Genomic DNA, 7,900 nt, shown 5'->3' on the forward strand with positions numbered 1-7,900 from the left:
AATCTTCATTTTGAGTTGATTCTCATTTGAACTATGGAACTTCTACATCTATGGAAACACATGACTTTCCAGGGGCTCAATGAGTGACAGGCATATGACCCAGAGATTGTGGGTTCAAGTCCTTTGTCTTACAACTTTATAAAGTTGTGTCATTTCAATTTCTTTATCATCCTGAAACGCATTGTACTATTCTTTCTTCCTATTAAATACAACGTGTGTTTCATTTATATGCAAAGTCTTTATTTTGAGTTCATTCTCTTTTTTACTACTGAACCTCGGCAGCTGGATGATCTCATTTCTTTTGTGAGGTAAGAAGTTAATGAGTAAGAATACTTTGGTTATTAAAGTTTCTTTTAAAGTTTGGAAAGCAAAGTATTTTTAAGTACTTTTTGAACCCATGGAACCATTGAAGGCTTGGCCCCGTAAGGCTGCTTGCAGCTTTAATTATTATTATTATTATTCCGTGAATGGGAGTCTATGGCAGCCCTATGAACCGTACATAGGAAAATGATGAAATTTGGCACACTTGTAGTGATGCTAATGAATAGTAATTGGACCAATTTTTGACCCTCTAGGACCAACTCTATAGCGCCACCACCAGTTCAAAAATTCAACATTGAAATGGTTATAACTTTTGAACCCTTTGATCTAGAGACATGAAACTTAGTACACCTGATTCCACTCATCATGCTGATCACAACCAATACCTTACATTAAGACCCCGCCCATTACAGTAGTGGCCATTTTGAAATGTACAGTATTCAGTTATTTCGCTACTCCTCCTTCAAATTTTGTCCAATTTTCTCCAAACATGCACTCAAATGATCTTCAGACTGAGCCGCATAAAAGTACTGTTCCCGATTTTTTTGTTATACTGGAAAAAAAAAAGTTATAATGTCGCAAACTTAACGAGGTCCACCCAAAATTGGCTAAGAGGCTGTATCTCGGCCAAAGTTTGATCAATCGAAACGAAAATTGGTACTCTTCATCGGAAGCATGTTCTGAGGTCCCATGCCAAAGTTGGGAATAGCGCCACCTACGGGTCATGAGATATGACAAATTGCTATTTTGGCCAATAACTTTTGAACAGTTTGTCAGAAATTCATAATTGTGGTATCTATGGATTCCTTGCGTCATGCCGAATCCGTGGATATCGATTTTGCCATGATGGGATGTACCACGTGTCCGCCATTTTGAATTTTGTCATAAATTGCAATATCTTTTAAACTATTTGACATATCAGCACACAATTTGGTAGGGATGACCGACACCATGTCCTAAAGCGACATGAGAAGTTTGATCACAGCGCCACCTAGTGTTCCAGATATATCATTGTTTTTTGAAAAAACGCTTATAACATTTGAAAATATTGTTCAAATTTTGAGTTCTTTATGACATTATGTTCCTTGGTTTATGCCGATTTAGACGATATCTCATTTGTCATTTTCCAACAATGTGACTGGCCGCCATATTGGAGCGAATGTAAAACAGTTTTTTCGCTACTCCTCCTTCAAAATTTGTCCAAAATTGTCCAAAATTTGCTCAAATGATCTTCGGACCGAGCCGCATAAAAGTACTGTTCCCGATTTTTTTGCTATACTGTAATAAAAAAGTTATGATGTCACAAATTTAACAAGGTCAACCCAAAATTGGCTAAGAGGCTGTAACTTGTGAACAGTTTGTCACAAAATCATAAAATTGGTGTCTATCGATTCCTTGCATCATGTCGAATCCGACGATATCTATTTTGCCAGGATTGGATGTACCACGTTATAAGCTAAATTAGCATTAAGCTAGCTTAGCATGCTTATCTGGTTAACATGTCATGGAACTTTTTGTGAACTCATTCTCACACTGAAACCTCTACTCAGCAGGCTGGTGAACGTGCATGAGTGATTAGCTCAACGTGTTACACCACGGATCCCGATGTTCAGCGTCGTGGGTTCGCCACTCAGTGTGACATGTGCCCAGACCGCATGAGGTACTGTGGCAGGAAAAGATGCAGAAGTTGCATCTGTTCCAGGCATTGTGCATAAGAATGATCTCATCTGAAGCTGCCACACACAACATGCAGTGCTTTTACGTCCAATTCATTGTTGTTCTTCTTCCAGAAGGGTAGTCAATGGCAGCCCTATGAACCACAAGTTAGAAAATTGGCACACTTGTAGTGATGGTAATGAGTAGTAATCTGACCAATTTTGGATGATTTAATCTAAACTTTTTAAATACAAAATGTTCTCCATTTACTTCAAAATTCTTAATTTTGACTTGATTCTCTCTTGAAAATATTGAATTTCGGCAGCTGTGTAGATGCATGTCTGGCAAGTGGCTCAACGAGATGAGTGACAGGCATCTAACCCATAGATAGTGGGTTCGAGTCCCGTGTGGGACAACTTTAAAATTGTGTATTATGAAATTAATTGATTATGAAACACTTGTAGTGAGTAGTCCAACGTGTGATCAGATGATCTTTGGACCGAGCTGCACAGAAATGATGAACAGGTTTTTGATAGTAGCCCCCATACCAAAGATCTTCCTCTCTGCAGTTGACCTAGCCTGTGTTTGTTGCCTTATCTTAGTTAGCTTAGCATACTAATTGGTTAGCATGCTAGCCAGATGCCATTCTTTCTAATGTGGCTCTTCAGTTATCAGGCTAAACCATAAGGCTTTAAGTGGTGGACAAGTTGCTTCTGTTCCAGGTGAAGGAGCTAGTAGAATAGAACACACAGATAATTTATTTAAAAATTCTTCATTTTGAGTTGCTTCTCACTTGAACTATGGATCTTCTGCATCTTGGCCAAAACACAACTTCCAAGTGGTGCAATGAGATGAGTGACAGATATCTGACCCAGAGATAGTGGGTTCAAGCCCCATGTGGGACAACTTTAATTTAAAAAAAAAATGTGTTAAGTTGTCATTTCAATTCCTTTATTATCCAGATAAGCATTGTTGTAATCTTTCTTTTGGGATTAGAAATGTGTTTTTGTTCATTCTATGTTGATTCTTACCTGAAGTCTTAAATATCCAGAAAGGTTTGTGAACAAATGAGCAGTCATTGACTTTCAACTATTCTAATTGCATTGTAAGCAGTTACATAAATTGGTTGTTTTCTTCCTATGTATAGTCGTATCCTCTTTTTTTTTTTGCCTCCATGTGTTAATTCTCAACTTCATATATGTGTTTGTGCATTGTGTGTAAAGTAGTGAACTGGAGAGCAGAAGGGTATGATAAGATGTTTGTGGTGGTCTAGGTAAACCTCTATTTTTTTAAATTGTGCTGCCTTTTTTACATTTCAAGTTAAATACATAAAGCTTCAAACAGAACACAAATGCCTATTCAATTGATCAACCACTGGCAACATTTTATTGCAAAGTATATAGTAAAGAATACTTTCAATTCCATACAAGAAATGGTTTGACCAACTCCACAATATTAACTGATCTGACATTAAACATTTGAATGTGTACATATGCATATCTTTTAATTATTTTAAGTCCCATAAACATTAGACTTACTTAGTGACTTGAATATCAGTTTTTCCTTCTCGTCATGTGGACAATAAATAAAAGTAATTTTATCATAATAGTAAACCATAAAATCACATTAAAATACATGAACATTTTTGTATTATCTAACATTAAGAATTGTTTTAAAAAATAAATTGTAATTGTAAATAGAAGTTAATTAGTTACTACATGAATGTTAAATTACAAATAGTTACTATTCTAACAGTACATTATTTGGATCAACATCAATTAGTTGAGGTATATTGCCAAAAAGACTAGTAAAAGCTAACCTAAAGAATTTACATAATGTATACAATTATTTATTCTCAAATAAGCAACAAAATATCATTACACATCAAACAATACACTATCATTATACACAGAGCTGCACTCCAGGTTTATTGCTGCTCCTGATGCTTTGAATATTTTCCCAAAACAATCAGAGTAAAGCTTAATTAAGTTCAAGAGGCTTCATTTCTCCATCCCTAAAAGGCATTATACAAGTAAATTTACCTTTCAATTATTTCCAGCAGACTTTCAGATCCATTTCTTGCCTCCACTAAACCAAGCTTCCCAATTCTAAAATGATTAACTCAGCAATTTGATGAATGTATTACTAATTCCTGCAATCACCCTAATTGAATCGTTTGTTAATTGCATACCAAGCATTGTCAATTTCTGTTCTAGTAGGCCTAATCTACTATAAATCACACCACTTGCAAACCTCTTTTTTCATGCAACAGCAAAAATGAACAAATATTTAAATAGACCAGAGACCAGTGAATCTGACAACTGCATTTATGTTTACATTCATGCAGTTTCCAGAGTGCAACTGTCTAGAACAAACTCAAAGTTTTTTAATGCAACTTTGCAAACAGGTCGCAGTGAATATCACCAAGCTGTCATCTTTGCGCACGAAAAACATCAAACTTGGACAACATTAGCATTAAATCGGACAGCGGTTAAACTGTCAAACATAACAAAAAAGCCAAGTAAGTGGTAGTCTAGCTATTTAATCCTGTTTTCTATCTGATAAACTTTCAGTAATCGTATTCCTTTCAAATTCATTGTACAAACAAGCCCATATCAATTCTCACTTTTTTCATTCTTTAGGCCTCAATAATTCTGAATATTTCATTCAGTGTGATCGGAGTACTGCTGTGGAAGTCGCAACATCTACATTTCCCCACAAACCACCAAAAGAGATAGAAAAACTCACTGTAGAAGAAGCAAAAACTCTGGGATCACGACAATTGGTAAGCTGTTTTTTTTTCAACCTTCTCACTGTGTAAATAGCCTACAGGGTTGTTTACTTGTTGTAGTAATGCTCTGGAGAGTAGTACAATCACATATATTAGCCCTCTGTAGATTGTGCAAAATCGTTTTTATGGGGAGAAAAACATTTTAAAGTAGCCTGACGTTCAAAAAAATGCTAAAATGTGAAAGATTTTTCAGATGCACAGGCAAAGATTACTCTGCTTCTCAGTTATCTTTGCTAGATGCTTTACAAACATGATTAATGCGTTTCAAATTGGTTAATGTGTGGAAAAGTTTGGCTATTTCCTCTTCTTATGACCACAACAGCAGTTGTATACATTTCCCTTGTAATCATGTTTATTGATGTATATTTTTGATTGTACATGTACGATTTTCTTTAAATTTTCAGATCACTAAAATATCTGCAACAGTATGCAAGCTAAACAACGCAACTACTGTAAAGGCCTGGGGTACAGACTGTGAGATCCAAGAATGTTCCTTGCAAGATCCATCTGGAGAAATTCAACTTACTCTTTGGGAAAACCAAGTTTCAAAACTGCAACTAGGTAACTCCTACACCTTTACCAATCTTAAAACTAGACTGTACAACAGCCTTAAGAGCCTCACAACAACCCTGAAAACAACCATGGAACCTATTGCACAGGACCAAGTTTTCCCACCTGGTCAAGGCCCTAAAATCAGTAAAGAACCCTCTCTACCTAATACAGTGGTGAAACAAAAGCCAATAGGGGTGCAAATAAACATTAAAAAACAATGTCCAAAATGCCACAAATCACAAGAACAATTCAACATCAAACAGCAATTTCACCGTTGCCCGACTTGCAAAATTCTACGGAACACAAAAAGCTATATAACAAAATGCAATGGAATAATTGAGATAAATCAAGACAGTCAAATAACTTCTCTTACGGTTTCGAACTCAACTTTGTCAAAATTCATAGCACCAGAACTTGAACTGTCAACTTGTGATTCACAAGATATAGAAGAACTCTTTCTATCCTCCGATGAACTGACTTTAACATATAATAACTGTTTGGAAGTCACCAATATTGAAAACGCTTCATCCGCTCATCCCAGTGATGAGGATGTATTTGAAGTGAATATCGATGAAATCAACCCTGTCCTCTGTGTCACAGAGACACAAAGCACTCCAGAACCCAAGTCTCCAGTTAAAAGACCATCTGAGCCAACAACGCCTCCTATTACACCAGCTAAAAAACCTTTGACTAAGAAGAGTGCTGTAAAAATAATACAAAAATGACTTTGTATTGAAATGCACAACTAAGATGGTTGTGTGTGTGTGTGTATATATATTGAAATGATGGTATTGGTGTTTTTTTTTTTTTTTTTTTTTTTTAATGAATGGCAAATATTGATTTAAGTCATGTTTTCTATTGAAATTAGGTTAATTTTGTCCATTATGTTCTGAAATGCTACTGATTGATTTTTATTTCATTTTTATGGCAAAGCTTTGTTAAATGTTGTTTAATGTATTTTTTTTTTTATTAAAACAAATGTGTGTCAATTCTTGGAATATGTGACCTTTATTGCATGGGCTTATCTTGCATTTGGAAAGTTGCGTGCATTCTTCTAGCCATTCTTAACTAGGCACTAAGTTTAGTTTCACAAACCATACTGGGAAAAGCAAGTAGTGTAACCATAAGTGTCATTGTGAATAACTAAAGAAACGGTTGGTATTCTGTTCTGTAAAGATTTAAATATGCAACAATGGTGCTTTAAAATCACTTCAAAGGCCCCCTCTAATTTGCTTACTTTATCCAATGTGCTAAATGGTATTTAAACTAAAAATAATCGTTATTTTTAATTCACATTTTTATCACCTCTCACAATATTGTTTCTAGGCAGCATAAAAAAAAAAACTTAATTGTACAAGACATTATCAAAGATGACTGTCAAAGTAATGTACTTGTAGCAAAAATATAGGTTACAGTTGCATATGGCAGTTAACCCATGTAATTCCAATTTCTTTTCCCTGAGATAACATGTATGAATACATAAGGATATTAAACAATCTTTAACAATTACGTCAAAAATATATATCAAAATCCATACAAAAAACTTGATTATTCGTCAGGTCACAATTGTGACCATTAGTAGAACAAAGGGAGGCTAGGTATATGGTGTTAATGGATTTATAAACTGACAAACTTCTACAGTTTAAAGACCAGGTTCAATAATTGTTTTAAGCTTTAGTTAATAGTGTTGTATTACATCAAAGACACACCATGCAAAATTTCCATTTGTCAAACAGTGACCCCTAGAGTCGCTGTGGAGTACTTGTATTTTTTCTGAATATTAACTTAATGAACTAATATCTAATATGCCCATGACAATTTAGAAACTGAAAATAGAACATAAAAATATGTATTAGATCTAATATAACAAAATTACAAGATTATAAAATGCATTGCGTGAATTCTTGTTTAAAGAGAAGTGTTTAATCTACAATTAAACTAGGAATGTTTGACAGAATAGTGAATATTATCAGGAAACCTGCTCCAGACTTTAGGACCCACATGCAAAAACAAAACATTCTCTCCTTTAGTGCAGTTCAATATCCTAAGTAGTACCAAAAGTCCAGAATTGTAAGATTCTTACAAGAACCTGTTAATCTTAATGTTGTAAAATAATATTTTATTGATCTATATACTGCATCTTGGACTAACTTTATTTGTTAAAGGTGCAGGACAACCACCTAACAGTGAATCACAATAATATCAACTAAACTCATTAAACGTAACATGCTGTCCATTTAAATACTAAATCTTCATTTTGAGTTATTTCTCATTTGAACTATGGAACTTCTACATCTATGGAAACACATGACTTCCCAGGGGCTCAATGAGTGACAGGCATATGACCCAGAGATTGTGGGTTCAAGTCCTTTGTCTTACAACTTTATAAAGTTGTGTCATTTCAATTTCTTTATCATACTGAAAAGCATTGTACTATTCTTTCTTCCTATTAAATACAACGTGTGTTTCATTTATATGCAAAGTCTTTATTTTGAGTCCATTCTCTTTTTTACTACTGAACCTCGGCAGCTGGATGATCTCATTTCTTTTGTGAGGTAAGAAGTTAATAAGTAAGAATAC

The sequence above is a fragment of the Rhinichthys klamathensis genome, unplaced genomic scaffold, assembly GCF_029890125.1.
Source record: "Rhinichthys klamathensis goyatoka isolate OS25496 unplaced genomic scaffold, OSU_Roscu_1.1 h1tg000036l_1, whole genome shotgun sequence".
In the NCBI taxonomy this organism is placed as follows: domain Eukaryota; kingdom Metazoa; phylum Chordata; class Actinopteri; order Cypriniformes; family Leuciscidae; genus Rhinichthys; species Rhinichthys klamathensis.